The 22,661-nt window shown below is 34.5% G+C and overlaps 1 protein-coding gene across 1 annotated transcript in view; it reads left to right on the forward strand.

Annotated features, from left to right (window-relative positions):
• ERBB4 (erb-b2 receptor tyrosine kinase 4) overlaps positions 1–22,661 on the forward strand; it is a 1,095,516-nt gene that overhangs the window by 955,572 nt on the left and 117,283 nt on the right. The window lies entirely within an intron of this gene.

The following is a 22,661-nucleotide window of genomic DNA, read 5'->3' on the forward strand; positions in this document are numbered from 1 at the left end:
CAAAATCCAACTTTAAAATAATATAAGGATTTTGATTATCCAACTATTTAAAGAAATAAGAGCTCTTTTAGGAAAAGTGCTTAAGAATAATAATAAAATATCTATGCAAACAGCAATTAGAAAATGACAGCTGAGCCTGATGTACACTGAGAGGAAGTAAAAAAAGGCACAGAAGACATGGGCAAAATGTACATTATTCATAATATCAAAATAGAGAACTATTTATATGTATAAGAGAGGAATTATCTAAAAGAGAGGGAATAAATTATGCTACATACCCAGAGAACTTGGTGAAGCAGTTATAAATAATGAAGTACTCCTATATTATATTAACGTGGAAAGATCTGTAAGACCTTTAACATACAAAATTTTAAAAGGAAGGTACTGATAAATCTACATGATGTATTTCCAGTTGTGTAAAATAAACAAATAGCAACCAGTGTTATATGTGTTTGCATTAATAAATAAATGCATAGAAAAATACATGGAAGGCTATATAATCTAAAAACTATTAGCGGTGCTGCTTCTAAAGAGTGGCATATATTTGCGAAGGACCTTTTTACTCTTAAACTGTTTTATGTGTGTAATTTCTTATTTTAAAATGTAAGATTAAATACTTGAAAGGATTTTGAGTAACGGAAATATTAGTCATTAAACCTTTTTGGAGCTTAGATATCTTTTATCTTCACATTTTTTTAAATTGCAATTTCCTGATCTTTTTGTTCGGTTTGGTACATAAAACTGTCTCACCTGCAATCTGTGGAAATCACCATTCGACTGTGGGTATCACATTTTGTCTGTGAATATCATCATTAATATAATCTAGTAATGATGATGGACTGTTTAGCATGACTCTTTATTTCTCCTAGATTATCTCTAAATGCTGTATTCATTACAATTTCCTTTTAACCAAAACCATGAACTGTAATGTCCAGTGTTGTTTACTATTCTCTTGCTTTTCTTACACATATCCACAATTTCTCACTTTACTACACTAAGATAATTAATACATCTTAACACCAAAATCCAAGCTAACAAGTACTCCTTATCACTATATCCTTTTAGACCAAGAGTTGGCAAACTTTTGGTAAAGGGCCAGGTATTTAAATATCTTGGGCTTTGTGATCCATATATGGTCTCTAGTCTCTGTCACATCTTAATCTTATTCTTTTTTTAATATCCTTTTAAAAATGTAATACACACACACACACACACACACATGTAATCCTTAGCATGTAGGCGGTATGAAAACAGGCCACAGGCTAGATTTGACCTAAGGATCATATTTTGCCAACACATATACTAGATAATCTTTTATTTATTCAATATCCCTTCTTCCCTTCTCCTTATTATAGACATTCTGCAAAACAGTATGCAGAGACTATAAACATTCCTTACAGCATCGTTTCTTGGACTTAAGGCAAATTTCAGTGGAATTACTCCCTACCGTTAAAAATGGTACCTTCAGATAAAATCCTGAAAAAAAAAAACAAATACTATTGAAACAAAACCAAAATTCATTTCTTTTTCAATTCGAGGGATGGGCTTTACCAACACGTGTATCACTGAAGCACATTTCATAACCTCTGAAAACAAAATTTGTGAAGCTAACTGCTCATCTTTCTGGTTGATTCTCACATCTTCTCTAAACATAATCCAATTGGAAAGTAATTCAAACAATAAAAGAGTAAATATGACCTGAGGCAGAAGTGTATTAAACACTCCATTTACTTCTGAGTGGAGAATGTGTGGCTAATCTGTCAGGGCCTCAGGAGAATCACTTTCCATTTCCTCTTATCAGCACAAGACTATGTGATATACACAGGCCTGGAACAACTACGTGTCCTTCAGTGCTCAGGTGGTCAATATAGCTCCCTTGGATAAGAGTATTTGTGTATTTCTAGTACAACTAAACCAGGATTTAAAAGACTTAATAAATTTGAAATATTTATATAAAGGATTTCTACCTGTCTTTTCAAGATACAGTTAGAAATGTAGTACAAATACATGCATAAGTGGCTTGTATTGACTTTATTTTCCTATTCCTTACCTTCATTTTAATTGATGGTCAACATTTTTGTTTAGGTGAATTTGTGACTTCTAGATTTAGTGACTTTTTTTCTGTAATTCTTTTAGTCCTATTTGTCTGAGCTTTGGATATACCATTTTTTCACATTTAGTTTCTGCGAAAGTTTAAACTACTATTTAGAAACTCTTCTGGATCCATAGTGCAATAGCAGCAGTGTGACTTCAGTAGTCATATACTCCAAAATGGAAAGTGTTTGGTACCCATGGCAGTGGAGGAGATGGAAAAGGGCTTTGATTATGCCTGCCATACAGCAATGTCAATTCGATCTACAACTTTACACAGAAAAGAAAAAAATCCCAAGCCAATTGTCTGTATTAATTGAATGTAGCCAATCAATGAGATCAAGTATTTGATACTCTGAATTATGAATATGGATAGTAGAGTGGCTAGAAGCAGATAGGGTTAGTGGAGGAAAAGAGAGGTGGGTTTTCATTTGATAACATTTCATCTTTGACCCCATCTTTTCCCAATGCCTGTCGGCTTTTGCACATGGATATCCTTTAACATCTTATTTATTTTTCAATGATTTCCTTATTTATTGTACTTCCTATAACTTACCTTGAACAGGGCTTCATTTCTCTTAAGTTGAATTATTATGATATGCAAGGAGAGAATCTCAAATAAGACAACCTGAAATTGACCCTTTCTTAATTCAAAGTATCTTTTCCTGGCACCCATCTTAGATGTGGTAATATTCAGGAAGACAAAAGATTATGTGATCAGCTTTGGATAGACACCATACCTGCTCTATTTATTTTAATCTTCTTTTAAAAGAAGAAAATATATGTTTTAAAAGCAAATAACTGTCTTGTTTCAGAGTTTGCTATTCTAGAAATAATTTTGCTTATTGGGCTTAATTTCTGGCCAAAGTCTCGATCTCTCACATTGTTCATGAGGCCGTACTGCATTACTCTTTTGTGCTTTCTATGCTCAATGTATATGGCTCCTAAATTCCTTTTTTGTTTTGTTCATAAAGTGTTCTCATTCATCTTGATTACAAGGGTCATATTTGACTCTTGTCTTTTATTTTATCTTCTTTTTGTGCAGTATCTAAAAAAAGATTGTCAGCATATTAACACTTTCTAAATCTACACTCATATAATTGGCATACTTTTCTGCACTCCAGGGTCTGCAGTGTATAGCATTCTTCCACATAACTTGGCATTATTCACCACCAACATGTTTAGATAGAGTCTCTAGGAGATGCCTTCACTAATTCAAATTAGTTCAGCTCCACTCTGAGCAGACAGTTTAGGGAAGTGAGAAGACACTGATGTCTTTACCTATTTCTGAATCCCTACTGATATCATTAGGACTGGAAGTTGAATGGGAGGAAAGCAAAACCTTCCCTTGAAGTGGAGGAAAGGACAGCTTGCTAAAGACTAACCGTTTAGGGATAATGGGAACTTCCCAAGGGTAAATTAATAACAAAATAGACAATCAGATTGACTAATATTTAGTGAACCGATAATAAACACTCTGCTTGTATTAAAAAAAATATAAGCCTGACAAAAATTTTTAAAAATTAATTCCATTATTTTGGCTATTTTATATCTTTCAGAGTTGATATTATATCAATGACCTCAAACAAAGAATTTACTTGAAAACCCTCTATGACCTGATATAAGTAGACAAGTTAGCTGGTAAACTAAACCTCTTTACATAGAGTCACAATAACTCTTTCCTAAATTGCTTGACCTAGTGGTGTTTTCAAGGGGACACAAATTCAATTAAAAACTTAATGCATCGATCTTATTTCTATTGTAGCATAATAGCTAGCTAACATTTATTGAGCTCTTATTGAGTACAAGACTTTCTGTGGACACATTTATATTAATTCTTCTACCAGTTTTGTGAGGTAGGTAGAATTTTTATGCCTATTTTATAGGCGGGGAAAACTGAGACACCTAGAAATTATGTAATTTCTTTCCAGACCTTATGCCATTAGCCCATATTAAAATACTATGCAATAAGAGAAGTCATAAGAGAAACACATGGATTTCAAGAATTACAGAGAATAAAAGTAGATACCATTCATGGTGTAATTATTAGTGAAGGCAAATAATTGGACTTGTACAACCAGACTAAACAGAAATGAAGGAAGGGGTGGTGGCAAAATCATGAGTATCTAAAGGAAAACTATTTAGAGAAGGTAGGATTTGAGAGATTTGAGAGGCTGCTTCCATATAAAAAGAAACTGTCATCTCAAATTTCTCTGTGATTTTCAACAGGGGAAGCATCAAAAATAAAATCTACCTCGTCTATTTGGTATCATTATTTACCTTAGTGGGAATGACAATTAATTTTCTGGATTTCAAAAGTACAAACAGCTTGCAAATGTCTCTATAATGTATGTCTTGGATTTTTATGCAATTTATGTAAGCACAGTAATTTGCTTTCTCGTAATTCATACAAATTTACTGTTTACTAGCCAGGGAATAACATAAATGTCTGAGACAAAGCTCTCTTCATTTAGGCACAGTGTGCCTACATTTTGCAAGAACCAAGGACCATGGGGGAAAAAATGGGGGAAAAAAAAATGCTATCCAAGCTATCCAGCCATCCACAATCACTCATAAAATATTCTCTTTCCAGTTTTTAACATTGTGGAATGTTAGATGTAGAAAAAAATGCAAGAAACTATCTTGGAGAAACCTTTCTTTTCAGATAAAATGATAACCCAAAGTAGGCAAATGAGGAGCTCAATATAATCAGGTCATTGAAGTGTAAAACTGAAAGATATCCTTTGTCATTTCATTAGAAATCTTGTAAAAAGTGGCTGAGCAGGTGTCATTATCCCTGTTTCACAGATGCGAATATTTAGTTTTATTTTTATGATTAGAAAGTATGCATTTGATGTAGAACCAAGCTTATTGGCTCCCAGTACAATATGCTTTCATTCTAATGCATTGTCTCTTCAATAAGTTATAGAAAATTTCAACAGAATTTTAAATGGGAAATGCAAAGAAATTCTGATTCACTTGGTGCTTTCCTATTCATAAGTGAATAGCTTTTTCCAGTGTAGGAGCGTCACTTTAAAGTGCTTTTCCTCAGAAGCACAATGAGGAAAGTGATGAGATCCAGAACTTGTTGATGGAAGACAGTTCACTACATTGAAGGAGCAAATCCAATCTCTCCCCCTGTGCTTGCGAGGTAATAACCTAAATAGGAAACAATGATCAGAGCTGACCACTTTCCTGTTACTCTAGGATTCCCTACTCAGTTTTCTTCAGAGCCAATAGTTCTTGCTTCTACTATTAGATCTGTCCTCTAGAGATGCAATAATTCTCCTGTACACTCTGACTACAATGCAGGAAAGTCTCATTTCTCCTTATTTAGTTTAATTCCCTCAGTAAGTTTTGCTAAGTAAATAAGAGGGAAATAAAGTCAAGAGAAAAACACAAAAGAAATTCGAACAGCAGAGCTGGAAATTAATGTGTTACATACAGATATGGTTGTGTGTTTCATACCAGTTAGTAAACAGTTACTACCTCAAAGATCTCGAATATCTTCGCTTCTGTCCTACCCTAGCTGCCTGGCCCTTAACTTCTGTGTATTCCCCAATCTACCAATTAAAGGGAAATGAGTGGGACAGTAGGGGGAGCCAGGATCACATTCCAGTGCAGTGCCCGGCATCCATTTCCATCCTTCTTTGCCTGCCATAATGGATTAATTTACTCAATATTGCGCTTGCACAGTTGTAGAGAAATTGATATCTTCACAGAGTGAGTTTGCAACCCAGTAGTTTGTTTGTTTGTTTATTTATTTTGGCCCGGCTGCGCAGCTTGCAGGATCTTAGTTCCTGATCAGGTATCTAACCAGGGCCCTCAGCAGGGAAAGTACTGAGCTCTAACAATTGGACAGCCAGGGAATTCCCAGCCCCATCTTCTTCAATTCTAAATATCTAGGAGTCTTCAAGCACTTCTATGCAATGTACCTAAACCAAGCTCATTGACTTCTCTTTCCAATCTTTTTAATCTCATTATTAATATCTAATCTAATCTAATTCATATGTTCTCCTATTCAACAGCTAGCACCCTCATCCACGCAGATATGCAAATCAGAAATCTTGGATTTATTGTAAACTTCCCCTTCATCCTGTGTTTGGGAAGTTTTAAAGTCCTGTAGGTTCTTCTCTTGAGCACTTCTAAACCACCAGCTCTCACTAGAACTTACATGATTGGGTCCTAATTGGTTTCCCAACATTTCAGGCTCACAGCCTTTAATACAAAGCCCAAACTCCCTAGGGTAGTGGGCAAAGCCCCTGACAATTTTCCTGTCTCTTGGTTCCGCTTTGTGACCCAGCTTCTGCCAAATCCTCCAATTTGCAGTTCTTGAGAAATGTCGAGGTGTTTCTTGTTTCTCTCTATGTTGGGTATTGCTCTTTTTGTCTACAATGCCCACAGACGTTTGCCTCCATGGTAAAGCAGCCTTTCCAATTGCTTAAGAATCAGTTAAGACTCATCTGTCATATGAAGCCTTTCCTGCTCCCTACCAGCCAGTAATCATTTCCTTCATTCCCTGGGTATATCTTGTGCATATTTGTGTCACAGCTCAAAGCACCTGTAAACACTTTATTGCACTAATTCCTTATGCTTTTGTCACTAGACTGTAAGCTCACTGGAGTCAAAAATGTTCTAGGCTCCTTACAGCAAGGCTTAGAACATATGAGATGTATAATAAATATTTGCTGAATAAATACTTGAATTAGTCAATATGGAGCCTCCAAGTAGTAGATTTCTATAAGTCATTGATTTCTCTGGGAATTAGCAGCTTTTTAAAACTTTTATGCTTCTAAATATACTCATTTTTCTCCTATTATATGCTCATTATGGAAAAGTTAGAAAATGCTGAAAAGTAGAAAACACTAATCATTCATTAAACCATCACTTTAGGTGGCCTTAGAGGCAAGTCACTCTGCTCCGCTGACCACGCTTTGATTCTTTCCATTATAATGAGTTGTGACATCTGTTTCAGGACTCCAAGAAACTGAGATAGGTTTCATATTTAGATGCAACACTCAAACTAAGCTCAGCCCTTAGCATCATCACTTGTTTTAGTGATCTTGAGCCTGAGACAGTATTGTACCGCTCCACTCACTTCTGTTAGGGGCCAGCAAGGCAAAGATAGGGATGGAAGGAGCTGACAAAGACCTGTTGCTCTAGCAACCGAAAGGGCTGCCAGATTTCTTTTCTTGGGGTTTGAAATGGGAAGTTATGATTAAAAAAAATATTTTTCCATTCTCTTCCCCTTCTCCATGCTAAATGCTATTAGACATTGTAGGGAAGAATTCTCCTCAGGCAACCTTAAGAAACCTGAATCATATGGACTAGCCTCTCCTAAATAATTAGGAGTTTAATAAACAGAAGGGGAAAGATCCCTAAACAAAATGTCTGGGGATGGAATTTACAAATACTTCGCATAGAAAAGGTATAGTTAACCTGTAGTTAATTTCTTTCAGGAACAGTCTTATAACATGGACATTGTTTAATTTCATGAACAGAAAATATTGCACAATTGGCTTCCTGGGAATTCAAGATGCCTGAGAGGAAAGTTCTAAGAAATTTCTTTAGGACTCACAATCTGTCTTGATATAAAGTAAGAATAGTCTTAGATACTCATTCTATTATATCACAAAATAAAGTAAGAATGGTCTTAGATAGGCATTCAGTTATATCACAAAAGTTTATATACATATGTGTACATATATACATATAATATACATATTCCTGCTTTTTCACTAAATATTATAATTCTCAGTTTAAATGATTTTAAATAATTTAACATTCCACATGTGGATATGGCATAATTGACTTATCTACAAAAACCTAATTTTTACTATCATGAATAATGCTGGGACAAGCATTTCTATGCATAATTCTTTGTACAGATTTCCAGTTATTTCCTCAGGAAAGATTTTTCTAAATTGTATTATTGGGTCAAAAGATTTTAATATTTGAAAGTTTTTGATAACGTATCACAAAATCATTTAACAGAAAGTTGCATCATTTTGAATTCCTGCCAGGCATGCAGTCTCTGCACACTCTACAGGACTAAGACTTTACTTATTCATTCCTTCCACAAAACGTGTAAAGCTAGTCCTATTGCCTCTTCTTCTTGGAGGTCTCCTCACTGGATAGTTCTGAATTTTTCTCTCCCTGTTCTTGATTTTTCTTAATATTAATATTCATAGCTTGAACCCCTCTCATCTCCAAATAAATATTCCAAAGTCCTGCATTTATTATTTGGGTTTGTGAAGGGATGGTCCATCACTACAGGCTTCAGGCCTGTCATTTGTTCCCACAAGACCAGTCACTGGTTTGATGCTTTTACTGAGCTCCCACTACAGACTCGTTGGCAGAGCTGACCATTCTAAAGGGAAAGGTTGAAAGTTTGTTTGTTTTTTAACTGGCTTGAGAGAATACATGCATAAGACAACTGTCCCTGTACACTCAAGTACGCCAGTGTTTTGTGTGAGACCCTAAGAGCCAGCTCTCCAACCAGAGGCAATCAGTTCTGCTCAAATCAGAATACTGTCTAATTTTTCAGTCTGACCCAGAAACAAAAGGCTGACCTCATCATGAAAACTTATTTTCCAGTCAGTGATTAATTTCTACCCCAGTGCTTTTGACTTCCTTTATTTAAGCATATTTTCCGGAACTTGTGAGGTAACTATGGCAATGGACACCTCGAAGGGAGAAAGATCTTTGTTATTAATTTCTACATGCAGAGACGTGTCAGGTGTTTAGTTGTGTTATTATGCAAATCTCCAAACATGGCAGTGGGTGACCTGCTGGGAATGTTCTTGGCCAGAACAAAATGCACTGTTAAAGAATTGCACTTTGAGGTTAAGTGTTTTTGTTAAAACTTAAAGGCATCACATTCTTTGGAAATAAGCAGCAAACGTGTTTTGCCTACTGTTAAGAAAATGACAAATTGGTATTGATTAGAAGGGAAACATTTATGTATGTTCAGAGGTTGTTCTAAAAGTAGGAACTACCTTTTAAAGCTTTGTTTGTTTTTTTCACTTCTCAGAGACAATACTGACTTCTAATATACTTGTAAATGTCTGAATGTTGTTATCAAATTTACTTCTGTAGAAAAATGTTTGTTGAGGAATAACTTTTTGGAAGAATAAACCAAGAAAATGCTTCAGCTCTGAAGTTAGCACTGTGTTGAAAGGACCAAACCTTTGAAATTTATTCTGATTACAACAGGTCTCCAAGAATGATGGAACAAGATTTAAGGTGACATGAATGGTGGAAGGACGAACCATAAGTTTAGGATTTACAAATGGGACAGATGACACTGAGTTCATACTCAAAGAGTTCCTAAACTTCTATTTTAAAACAGAAGAGAAATGAGTACATTCTGGTACCTGGGCTTGCAGACCATAAGAACCAGCCAACATTCCAAATGAAAGGCTTCAATTTTTTTCCAAAGAATATCTTTGAATTTTATATATCAAGTCAGTAATATCTTTTATCATAAAATAATAACTTTCTGCAGTAATTTAAAAATTAAACACGTGCTTTATGAAGCTTCTTCACGTCTGCTCAATAGTTTTGAGTCCCTTCTTTTTGAGTCCCTTCTGGTGTGCTGTCTCCATAATTTATTTTCAGAAGCATGGGAAAAAGATCTTATTGTTCCATGTAAGTCTCCTAGTCAGCTTTCCAAATGACACCATTTTAAAGGATTATGGTTCCACGAGCTGGTAATCAACTAACCAGTTCCTCACAAAACAATGGTATAGGGGAAAAAAGATTCCTCTGAATATTTTAGTTTCAAAGTTACTATGATAACAAGATATGTTTGCTTTATTAACATAATCTTTTCATTTTTTTTCATGCTTTTGCTCTCTAGAAAGGATTCTTCTTTGATATGATCACAATTAACAATGGATTCTGAAATTGAACTGGCATTTATAGAAGTTGGTAACAATGTAAAACAATTTTGCTTATCTGAAAAGCATACTACTTTAAAGAAATTTCATAGATAGCTTTTCAAGGTTTGTCATTTCTTATTAAGGTCAATATGGCTCAAGTTTTTCTTTCTCAGGGTTTAACATCACAGAAATTTTCCATCAAATTATTCTCTTTCAGTAATACTCATGGTCCGTTTTCATTTTTGTATCACTTCTTAGAAAATCAGTATTGCTTTTGCACAATATTTCTATCTGTATTTATTGAAGAACATGTACATAATCATGCTATATAACACAATAATAACTAAAAACCCTGACATTGCTATTAGATCACATCACCTATAATTAGTTTACATTTTTTTTCAAGCTCTTAACATATGCAAAATACTATGCTAGACAATGTTGAGGATATAAAAAGGATTATATACATGCCCAGTACTTAAGAGGTTTTTAAATGTCTTATTTAAATTTTAGTGTATTCTATTTTGTCATGGCCTCAACTAGGCAGTTTTAATCTAATAATACATTGATTTGATAATTAACTTGGAGCTTATTAAATTAGTGGTAACTAGTCCAATTAGCATTTTGATCCTTCTATTTGTTTCATTTTTTTTCATAATGCCTTGGTACTTTAACATTAAAGGTTAAAATTTAAAGTGTGGATTTTTAAAATATTTTACAATATGTTACCTTAAGATAATTCTTGCATATTGGTTCAAGATGTAAATGTAGTGTAGCAATAATACACTATATCAGGACAAAAGGGTAAATAAACTAGAATATCATTTTCCCTTAAAGAATGAGAAGATGTTATTGGTATTTCTGATCTTGGAAATGTCTCAGAAAAAATAATAAGACACTGAAACAATGGACATCTACCAAAGCTGAATAACACAATACTGAAATAATGAAATAAGTAGAAAACTATGAAATGACCTTTTTAGCCACAGAGATTGGAAACTAAAAACAGTTTCCAATTTCAAGATAACATTACATGTGAAAGAAATCCATGAATTCTAGGTATTTTGAATAACTTCGAGAAGTAAATATAGAGTCAGAGTTCATTCTAATGCAGAATTTTAGTATAAACTGTCTAAGATGTTGATGACTAATGGGACTATAGATACAGCTATACAACTCTAATGTAGTGAGAATCTCAGAAATATGCCTGGGAAAATGCGAGAATTTCTACGTAAGGCATATATAAGGCTAAAGATTCCGTAGATTATAGATCCTTCCATGAGCCATCAAAGATTGCTCCCATCAGTGTCACTATATCATATTCTTTCATGTTCTCACGAAGTTCTAATTGTGGGTTCTACTTATAAGGTCTATCAGAAAATACAGTAGAACTCTGTTTTATGTCTGTAGGGTTTCAACTTTCCATGTTACAGTGAGAGTTAGGAGCTCTGTAGTGTACTTATGCTTATGGAGGTCTTGCTTGGTTCCACTGGAATGCATCCTTGTGAGTTATATGGTTTTATTAATTAGGTGGGCTTATAACAAACTGATAGAGTTATACTGTAGGTGAAGTTAAGGATACTCATTATGAAATAAATAACCTGGAGGCAATTACAGAAACTATTTTCCGTTTAGCACTTTAGTTTTCTATGTCACCCTAATTTAAGTATACAAAATGCCAAGCAGAGTTTTCCTTTGCACTGTTGAATGGTATCATCTTCACAAGCAAATTTGTTTGTCAGAAGTCATGAAAGTATGTCTTGAGGGTATGCAAACTCTCATGACTCTTGGCCTTAGAGGCTTCGAACACAGATTAGATTTGAAACTATGAAGCCTGATGTGAAGAACACAGAAATTACTCCACTGTCCCCCCAAATCATTCCAGTCAGCTTGTCCCAATACCCCAAAGTTTCACCATTACAGTTCATTTATTTGACTCTAATCAGGGAGCCAAAACAAATTTTACAAAAAAAAAATATCTAGCTGTTGTCAGTAGTAACAATAGTTTGATTCATTTTACAAATAATTCCGGGGTACCTATTAAGAGCCAGGTACTTTTTTCTTAGTCAACTAATGATACAGCTGTGATGAAAACAATGTTTCTGCATTACTACAGCTAAATTCTCATTGGGAGGAAGGAAGAAATGGTATTGTTAGCTATATTCTGCAAAAGGGTTAATCTTAGAAGGACCCAGGAAATAGCTTTTCAAGGCAGTTTCTTCACGTAATTCTGAAAAGTGATGCTATCTTTCTTTACATTAAATTGTTCTAACCAAGAAAGAAAATTAGTGTATTATTAACTTTCCAATTCTTTTCACAACCAGGTTTTCTTAAAAAAAATATATATATATATAAAGGTTTTCTTAAGAAATATATATATATAAATATATATATATATATATATATATATATAGTGAGAGAGAGGGACAGAGAGAGAGACAGAGAGACAGAGAGAGAGACTGAGAGAGACAGAGTAAAAGGCTTATAGAATATTTTTCTTTTTCACATTGAGATATAATTTTTATTTCAAAATAAAAGTATATAACCTTATATTATAGCTCCAGTTTTACTATATATATATATATATACATTCTGATTGCACAAAATTACATGTTGTTTGAAATGAACCTTATTACTCATTTTATCAGTCTTCCAATTCTCACCCTATGCTCTATAAACTTATTTTTTTTTTTTAATTTTTTGGGGGTACACCAGGTTCAATCAACTGTTTTTATAAACATATCCCCGTATATAAACTTATATTTTGTCCCTTTGTTAAGCACAGATAATTTCGTTGACAGAGTTTGGCCATATAGAAGTGGTTTACACTTCCAATTCCTAAACATTTCTGTGGATAAATTAAATTGTAGGGGAAAAAAAATCTTACTTTGAATAAAAATGAATTATCTCATAAATATGGACATAAATATGTATATATTGTGTATATATATATTTGACAGAATGAAAAAAGTACATTTGTTAGACTTCTAAAGCTACTTGTCCATCTCTTTCTTTTCTATTTAAATAGAATATTATCCACAAAGGCTCATGGTTGTATGTTCTAGACAAGTCACCTGAGTTATGATCCAGTCCAGTTCTGAGAAATGCATGTGTGCCAATGGCTGGAAACCAGAAAATCTTGGAGAGGAAATGATAATTTAAATGGACAGGTTCTTTAACACATTTTTATTTTGCACAGTTTCTGTCTCTTGAACATAAGATGTCTTTTGAGGAAAAATAAAATATTCTGTATTCTTAAAGATGAGTTTATTCAATCTTATGTAAGAGGCAAGCTATTCCTTTCCTCAATAAAGAAAATTTTAAACTACGTAAACGAAATAAATGTGATGGTAGTGGTGTGGCCCTTCAGAAAACTCTTGCCCTTATACCAATAAAATAATTATATTTAAGAGTTTTATACATCATGATAATTTCAACTAATTTTACAATGTAACATTATATTTGTTAAACTCAGTAAAAATGTGCTTTTAAAATAATTACTTTCAGCCATTATGTGATACATATGTCTGCAAAGAATACCTTCAACGGTTCATTTTCTGTAATATGTAAGACACAGTTGAAGGCTCATCTGTAATTCACTTTTTCATCTACCCTAGTTTCAATTATGGTACCTCAAACAAATTGAAGTATAATAAATATTTGTTGATTGATTGGATGAATGAATAATATAACTACAGAACAAAGATGGGTCTAACATGTGGATACATTTTTTTTTTTATTCTTGTCATTTAATGAAAGAAAAAGCATCATTTCTAAGAAAGTATTTCTTGGTATTAACTTCAAAAGCAATTGATCAAATTGGCTCTTAAGCAGTAATCACTAATCTTAGGTAAAAATTACTGATGAGTATATTTTTTAGGAAAATGTGTAAATATTCATAACTTTTTTTTAAGTTCTTTATTGAAATATAATTGCTTTACACTCTTTTACCAGTTTTTAAAATACACCAAAGTGAATCAGCTGTATTTATACATATATCCCCATATTCCCTTCCTCCCGCGACTCCCTCCCACCCTCCCTGTCCTGGTCCTCTAATGCATCACCCATCATCGAGTTGATCTCCCTTTGTTATACAGCAACTTCCCACTAGCTATCTGTTTTACAGTTGGTAGTGTATATATGTCTATGCTACGCTCTCACTTCATACCAGCTTCCCCTTTGCTGCCCCCCCCCAACCCTGTGTCCTCCAGTCCATTCTCTGTATCTGCATCTTTATTCTTAACCTGTCACTGGGCCCTTCAGTACCATTTTTTAAGATTCTGTATATATGAGTTAGCATACAGTATTTGTTTTTCTGGATTACTTCACTCAGTATGACAGACTCTAGGTCTATCCACCTCATTACATACAGCTCCATTTCATTCCTTTTTATGGCTGAGTAATATTCCATTGTATATATGTGCCACATCTTCTTTATCCATTCATTTGTTGATGGGCATTTAGGTTGCTTCCATGTCCTCGCTATTGTAAAGAGTGCTGCAGTGAACATTTTGGCACTTTTTTTTTGGATTCTGTTTTTCTCTGGGTATATGTCCAGCAGTGGGATTACTGGATCATATGGTAGTTTTTTAAGGAACCTCCAAACTGTTTTCCATAGTGGCTGTACCAACTTACATTCCCACCAACAGTGCAGGAGAGTTCCCTGTTATCCACACCCTCTCCAATATTTATTGTTTCCAGATTTTTTGATGATGACCATTCTGACCAGTGTGAGGTGATACCTCATTGTGGCTTTGACTTGCATTTCTCTAATGATTAGTGATGTTGAGCATCTTCTCATGTGTTTGTTGGCCATCTGCATGTCTTCTTTGGAGAAATATCTATTTAGGTCTTCCGCCCATTTGTGGATTGGGTTATTTGCTTTTTTGGTATTAAGCTGCATGACCTGCTTGTATATTTTGGAGATTAATCCTTTGTTCGTTGCTTCATTGGCAAGTATTTTCTCCCATTCTGAGGGTTGTCTTCTTGTCTTGTTTATGGTTTCTTTCACTGTGCAAAAGCTTTTCAGTTTCCTTAGGTCCCATTTGTTTATTCTTGATTTTTATTTCCATGATTTTAGGAGATGGGTCAAAAGGGATCTTGCTTTGTTGTATGTCATAGAGAGTTCTGCCTATGTTTTCCTCTAGGAGTTTGATAGTGTCTGGCCTTACATTTAGGTCTTTAATCCATTTTGAGTTTATTTTTGTGTATAGTGTTAGGAAGTGTTCTAATTTCATTCTTTGACATGTAGCTGTCCAATTTTCCCAGCACCACTTACTGAAGAGGCTGTCTTTTTTCCATTGTGTACTCTTGCCTCCTTTGTCAAAGATAAGGTGCCTATATGTGCTTGGGTTTACCTCTGGGTTCTCTATGCTGTTCCATTGATCTTCCTTTCTGTTTTTGTGCCAGTACCATACTGTCTTGATCACTGTGGCCTTGTAGTATAGTTTGAAGTCAGGAAGCCTAATTCCACCAACTCCATCTTTCCTTCCCAAGATTGCTTTGGCTATTCGGGGTCTTTTGTGTTTCTGTACAGATCGTAAGATTTCTTGTTCTAGTTCTGTGAAAAATGCCATTGGTAATTTGATAGAGATTGCATTGAATCTGTAAATTGCTTTGGGCAGGATAGTGATTTTCACAATGTTGTCTCTTCCAATCCAAGAATATGGTATGTCTCTCCATCTGTTTGTATCATCTTTGATTTCTTTCATCGGTGTCTTACAGTTTTCTGCTTACAGGTCTTTTGCCTCCTTAGGCAAGTTTATGCCTAGGTATTTTATTCTTTTTGTTGCAGTGGTAAATGGGAGCGTTTCCTTAATTTCTCTTTGTGCTCTTTCCTTGTTAGTGTATAGGAATGCAAGAGATTTCTGTGCATTAATGTTGTATCCTGCTACTTTACTAAATTCATCGATTAGTGCTAGCAGTTTTCTGGTAGAGTTTTTAGGGTTTTCTATGTATAATATCATGTCATCTGCAAAGAGTGACAGTTTTACTTCTTCTTTTCCAGTTTGGATCCTTTTATTTCATTTTCTTCTCTGATTGCTGTGGCTAAAATTTCTAAAACTGTGTTGAATAATAATGGTGAGAGTGGGCACCCTTGTCTTGTTCCTGTTCTTAAATGGAACGCTTTCAGATTTTCACCATTTACAACGATGTTGACTTTTGGTTTTTCATATATGGCTTTTATTATGTTGAGGTAATTTCCTTCTGTGCCCACTTTCTGGAGAGTGTTTATCATAAATGGATGTTGAATTTTCTCAAAAGCTTTTTATGCATCTATTCAGAATACCCTATGGTTTTTATCCTTCAATTTGTTGATATGATGTATCACATTGATTGATTTGCATCTATTGAAGGATCCTTGCATTCCAGGGATAAACCCCACTTGATCACAGTGTATGATCTTTTTAATGTGCTGTTGGAGTCTGTTAGCTAGTATTTTGTTGAGGGTTTTTGCATCTGTATTCATCAGTGATATTGGCCTGTAATTTTCTTTTTTTGTGACGTCTTTGCTTGGTTTTGGTATCAGGGTAATGGTGGCCTCATAGAGTGAGTTTGGGAGTGTTCCTCCTTCTGCTATATCTTGGAAGAGTTTGAGAAGGATAGGTGTTAGCTCTTCTCTAAATGTTTGATAGAATCTGTCTGTGAATCCATCTAGCACTGCGCTTTTGTTTGTTGGGAGATTTTTAATCACAGTCTCAATTTCTGTACTTGTGATTGGTGTGTTCATATGTTCTATTTCTTCCTGGTTTAGTCTTGGAAGATTGTACTTTTCTAAGAAATTATCCATTTCTTCCAGGTTATCCAATTTATTGGCATATAGTTGCTTGTAGTAGTCTCTCATGATCTTTCGCATTTCTGCGCTGTTGGTTGTTACTTCTCCTTTTTCATTTCTAATTCTGTTGATTTGCGTCTTCTCCCTTTTTTTCCTGATGAGTCTGGCTAATGGCTGTGTTTATCTTCTCAAAGAACCAGCTTTTCATTTTATTGATCTTTGCTATTGTTTCCTTCATTTCTTTTTCATTTATTTCTGCTCTGATCTTTATGATTTCTTTCCTTCTACTAACTTTAGGGTTTTTTTGTTCTTCTTTCTCTAACTGTTTTAGGTGCAAGGTTAGATTGTTTATTCAATTTTTTTGTTGTTTCTTGAGGTAGGACTTTATTGATATAAACTACCCCCTTAGAACTGCTGTTGCTGCATCCCATAGCTTTTGGGTTGTTGCATTTTCATTGTCATTTGTTTCTAGGTATTTTTTGATTTCCTCTTTGATTTCTTTATTGATCTCTTGGTTGTTTAATAGTGTATTGTTTATTGTTTGTATTTTTTACATTTTTTTTTCCTGTAATTGATATCTAGTCTCATCACGTTGTGGTCAGAGAAGTTCCTTGATATGATTTCAATTTTCTTGAATTTACTGAGGCTTGATTTGTGACCCAAGATGTGATCTATCCTGGAGAATGTTCCATGTGCACTTGAGAAGAAAGTGTATTCTGTAGTTTTTGGATGGAATGACCTATAAATATCAATTAAGGCGAGATGGTCTAATGTGTCATTTAAAGCTTGTGTGTCCCTATGTATATTCTGTTTGGATGATGTGTCCATGATGAAAGTGGAGTGTTAAAGTCTCCTACTATTATTGTGTTACCGTTGATTTCCGCTTTTATGGCTGTTAGCATTTGCCTTATGTATTGAGGTGCTCCTGTGTTGGGTGCATAGATATTTACAATTGTTATACCTTCTTCTTGGATTGATCCCTTGATCATTATGTATTGTCCTTCCTTGTCTCTTGTAATAGTCTTTACTTTAAAGTCTAATTTGTCTGATATGAATATTGCTACTCCAGCTTTCTTTTGACTTCCATTTGCATGGAATATCTTTTTTCCATCCCTTTACTTTCAGTCTATATGTGTCCCTTGGTCTAAAGTGGGTTTCTTGTAGGCAGCATATAGAAGGGTCTTGTTTTTGTATCTGTTCAGCTAGTCTGTGTCTTTTGGTTGGAGCATTTAATCCATTTACATTTAAGGTGATTATTGACATGTATGCTCCTATTACCATTTTCTTAACTGTTTTGGGTTTGTTTTTGTAGGTCTTTTCCTTCTCTTGTGTTTCCTGCTTAGAAAAGCTCCTTTAGCACTTGTTGTAAGGTTGGTTTGGTGGTGCTGAATTCTCTTAACTTTTGCTTGTCTGTAAAGCCTTTGATTTCTCCATCAAATCTGAATGAGATCCTTGCTGGGTAGAGTATTCTTGGCTGTAGGTTTTTCTCTTTCAGGACTTTCAGTATATCCTGCCATTCCCTTCTGGCCTGCAGAACTTCTGCAGAAAGATCAGCTGTTATCCTTATGGGTTTTCCCTTATATGTTTTTTGCTGTTTTTCTCTTGCTGCTTTTAATATTTTTTCTTTGTGTTTAATTGTCATTAGTTTGATTAATATGTGCCTTGGTGTATTTCTCCTTGGGTTTATCCTGTGTGGGACTCTCTGTACTTCTTGGACTTGATTAATTATTTCCTTTCCCATGTTGGGGAAATTTTCCACTATAACCTCTTCAAATATTTTCTCAGACCCTTTCTTTTTTTCTTCTTCTTCTTCTGAATGCCTCTGATTCGAATGTTGGTGCACTTAATGTTGTCACCAAGGTCTCTGAGACTGTCTTCCACCCTTTTTATTCTTTTTTCTCTTTCCTGCTCTGTGGCAGTTATTTCCCCCATTCTATCTTTCAACTCACTTATTCGTTCTTCTGCCTCAGTTATTCTGCTGTTTATACCACCTAGAGTATTTTTAGTTTCAGTTATTTTGTTGTCCATTACTATTTGTTTGTTGTTTAGTTCTTCTAAGTCCTTATTAACTGTTTCTTGTATTTTCTGTATTTTATTATTGAGATTTTGGATCATCTTTACTATCATTACTCTGAATTCTTTTTCAGCCAATTTTCCTATTTCCTCTTCATTTATTTGGTCTTGTGGGTTTTTCCCCTGATCCTTTGCCTGCATGGTGTTTCTTTTTCTCATTTTGTCGAATTTATAGGATTTTCTGTCTCCTTTCCCTATGCTGCCTAGTAGTAGTTCCTCTTGTTTCTGCTCTCTGCCCCCTGTGGTGGGGTTTTCCTGTGTCTTGAGTAGGCTTCCTGGTGGGGGGGGTCTCGTGTCTGCTTTCTGGTGTGTGGCTCTGTGTCTTTTCTCTCTGATGATTAGCGCTATGTCAGGTGGTGTGTTTTAGGGTATCTGTGAGGTTAATAAGATAAATAAATTTGTTTGTTTATTTTTATTTTTGGCTGCGTTGGGTTTTCATTGCTGTGCATGGAGTTTCCCTAGTTGTGGCGAGTGGGGGCTACTCTTTGTTGTGGTGCATGGTCTTCTTGTTGTGGTGACTTCTCTTGTGGAACACGGGCTCTAGTTGTGCAGGCTTCAGTAGTTTTGGCACTTGGGCTCAATAGTTGTGGCTCATGGGCTCTAGAGCACAGGTTCAGTAGCTGTGGTTCACGGGCTTAGTTGCTCCGCAGCATGTGGGTTTTTCCCAGACCAGGGCTCAAACCCGTGTTCCCTGCCTTGGCAGGTGGATTCTTAACCACAGCGCCATCAGGGAAGTTCCTGTGGATCCATTTTTAATGTAACTCCACCCTAAGTCTGTGTCCATCTTCTCAAGACAGGGACTGCGAGACATGGACAAGATGCTGCTATGGGATAGATGCCAGAGGCTGCTCCTTTGGCTTGATTGAGCCTCCTATTAAATAAAGATAAAATTGTATAAACATTCTTTTACACTTCATTTGAGTATCAGTGTCTTGTTCTAAACTCAGAAATTAAAATCTCGGCAGCAGCAAAAAAAAGTCCTTGCCAAACTCATGCATGTTATTTCATATTTGAGGGCTGACTAACATAGATATTTGGATATAAAATAATGTAGAAAAGCAGTTGTACTGAAAAATGATAATTTCAGGTAAGAGGAAAATATGGAAGAACAAGAATTGAAGACAAATACTTAATGAATACTCCAAGACATTAAAGTGGCCTCATGCTACTTGCACCTCTGAGGCATTGCTTTATTACAGCAGAGTAGAGAAACTGATGTCCATAAGGGTGGCTCTGAGTTAGCAACATGAAATGTTAAGTCATATAGTGTATATCCTATTTAATAATTAAAGAAGTAGAATACATTTTAGAGAAATTTTAGTAGCATGATTGAGATAAAACCAAGCTAAATGATTCTTTTAAAGAAAACTATAGTTATATGAATTGTATCATGGCTTGATATCATTAGACAAATACAGTATTGCTATATATGTATGTATGTACTTAGACATCTCTATATATACACACAGAAATAGAAGTAGAAAGAGATTTGTAAGACAATAATATTATATGTTTTCTAAGAAGCAAAACAAGTCAAGTGTCTTGACCTACACTATTTATTTAATAAATCTTTCAGGAAAGATCGTTTTTTAATAAACTAATTTTCAAGTGAGATGTTTCCTTACCTTCTACATTCTATTGAATGCTTCTCTTTTTATTTTTTATAGGTGGCATCCTATAAGTTAACTAGGTAATGTTCTTAATGTGATTGCACATTAAAAACAGATAATGGTCTTTGAGTGAAATATGCCTGTCAAATTTTAGCTAAAGTAATGAGAGAAAATAAAATTAGAGACAAAAGATAAATGTTTATTTCTCAAATATTAAATCATTATAGTTATTCAGTCACAACCTTTAATTTCATTAATGCCAAACATATTATATTGGAGTCACTATTTAAAAAATGAAATAATTAGAATGAACCAGCAAACGTGTTCACAGTGGGATGTATGTACAAACACTGTTTCCAAAATTTAGCTTTCAAAAAACTATGGAAAAAATACTAACCCACAAGAAGCTAATTTAGAAATGTTAACCATAATATGCTTAGAGAATATTAAAACAGAAAAGATTCTTATCTTTTATTATTCCCACAAATATGCCTCTTTGGGTGTTTAGTTCCGTTTCTTTAAAGTGACCTACGAGAAGCAGGGACTCAATAATTCAATGACAAACCAATAATAGTGAGAAAGCAATTTGGTCATTTGGCTGGAATGAAAAGTGACTTGAGGTTATATTTTTAATGAGTTGTATTCACATTTTTATAGAATCATGTCTATTAATAAATGAAAATTTAAATTCATTATATTTACTGTGGTAAATAGTTGGTTTTCAATCAAGTAATCTATTTTTTAAATTTCTTTTTTAAGTACAGCATAATGGTTTGATTTACATATGTTATAAAATAATTACCACCATAGCTAACATCTGTCATCTCATATAGACACAATAAAAAGAAAAGAAGAGAAAAAATTATGAAAGAAAGAAAAAAATTCTCCTTGTGATGAGAGCTCTTAGGATTTATACTCTTTACAATGTTCCTATGTATCATACAGCAGTGTTAACTATGGTCATCATATTGTACGTTATATCCTGATGATCTATTTTTAAAGGTTTTTTTTTTTTTTGGTAAATAAGCTTCAGGCTATTATCTAGAGTTCTGCTAAATTGCTATTCTAGGTACAAAGCAGTGAGAGTTTTAAAAATATCTATTGCTATTCATATATCAGAGGAAATATTGTGTCAAATACTTGAATAAGTAATGTGGCTTAAATTATACCCTTTTAAATGTCTATAATTGAGAAAGATACTATGAATAAAATTATGATTCTGTCAGAACTTATAAAAGGCTGGGGCAGACTGTACCATGAGCAGATACAGAAAATGAACCCTAAATATCTTCAGAGACTCAATTCACTTCCATCAGTCATACTTTCCATTTTCATATGTTCCATTGTTTCATGGAGTGGAGATGCTACTGTCTAAAGAAGGCAGAGATTAAACACCACTTACTTGTAGGGTATATCATTATGCATTATTTTAGTGTTCCCTTGTTTTCCAAGTGCTTACATTTCAAAAATATCACCTATTCCTACAACATTCCTTGAGATGCGATATTGAAGTTGAAACCAACAAAGCTTTTCTCAAAACTAAATTTCTGATTGCCTCAGAAATTTGGGAAAGCTTATATGGAGTCTCAAAACTAGAATTATTTTTGATGTGTTTACATAGAAAGAGCAAAGAAAAATACCCTGAAATTGTTGTGAAAATGCTAATGTTCGTAGGTGTGTTCCCTCCCATATTTACACATTGTGGTGATCCCAGAACCCGGTTACATCCTTTACGTTCATGAAATAACCAACTCATCCAGCTCTGCTGTTTAATAAGTGTGTACATTATTTAAGTTCTCTGAGTCACAATATTCTCACCTCTAAAATGGTACCACATCCATAAAAGGGGAGTTCAAGTATATAAGGTCCAGAACCTGGCACATAATAGATGCTTAATAAATGCGGGGGGTGAAGTGGGTGATGAAAAGGTGGAGGGAACCTTTTGTTCATTCCTCAACTCAGCAAACATCTATTGTATACTCAGCGCTGGGCTCTGTGCTGGTGCTGGAGTTACAAAGTACAGTGTAACAGATAAAGCAGCCACTGTCCTCATGGAGCCTACATATGGCAGATCTGTATTATAACCCATTGGTCAATCCCATTGCGTTTCCTCATCTGTGTTCCTGATGGAGGCATCAGCAGCTATGCTGTGTCACCAGTTGCATTCTTACTTGGTATTTTGACACTAACAATGCTGTATGCTTATATTTCTAATGAAGGTGGAACCTT

This window comes from Hippopotamus amphibius, chromosome 8, assembly GCF_030028045.1.
Source record: "Hippopotamus amphibius kiboko isolate mHipAmp2 chromosome 8, mHipAmp2.hap2, whole genome shotgun sequence".
In the NCBI taxonomy this organism is placed as follows: Eukaryota; Metazoa; Chordata; class Mammalia; order Artiodactyla; family Hippopotamidae; genus Hippopotamus; species Hippopotamus amphibius.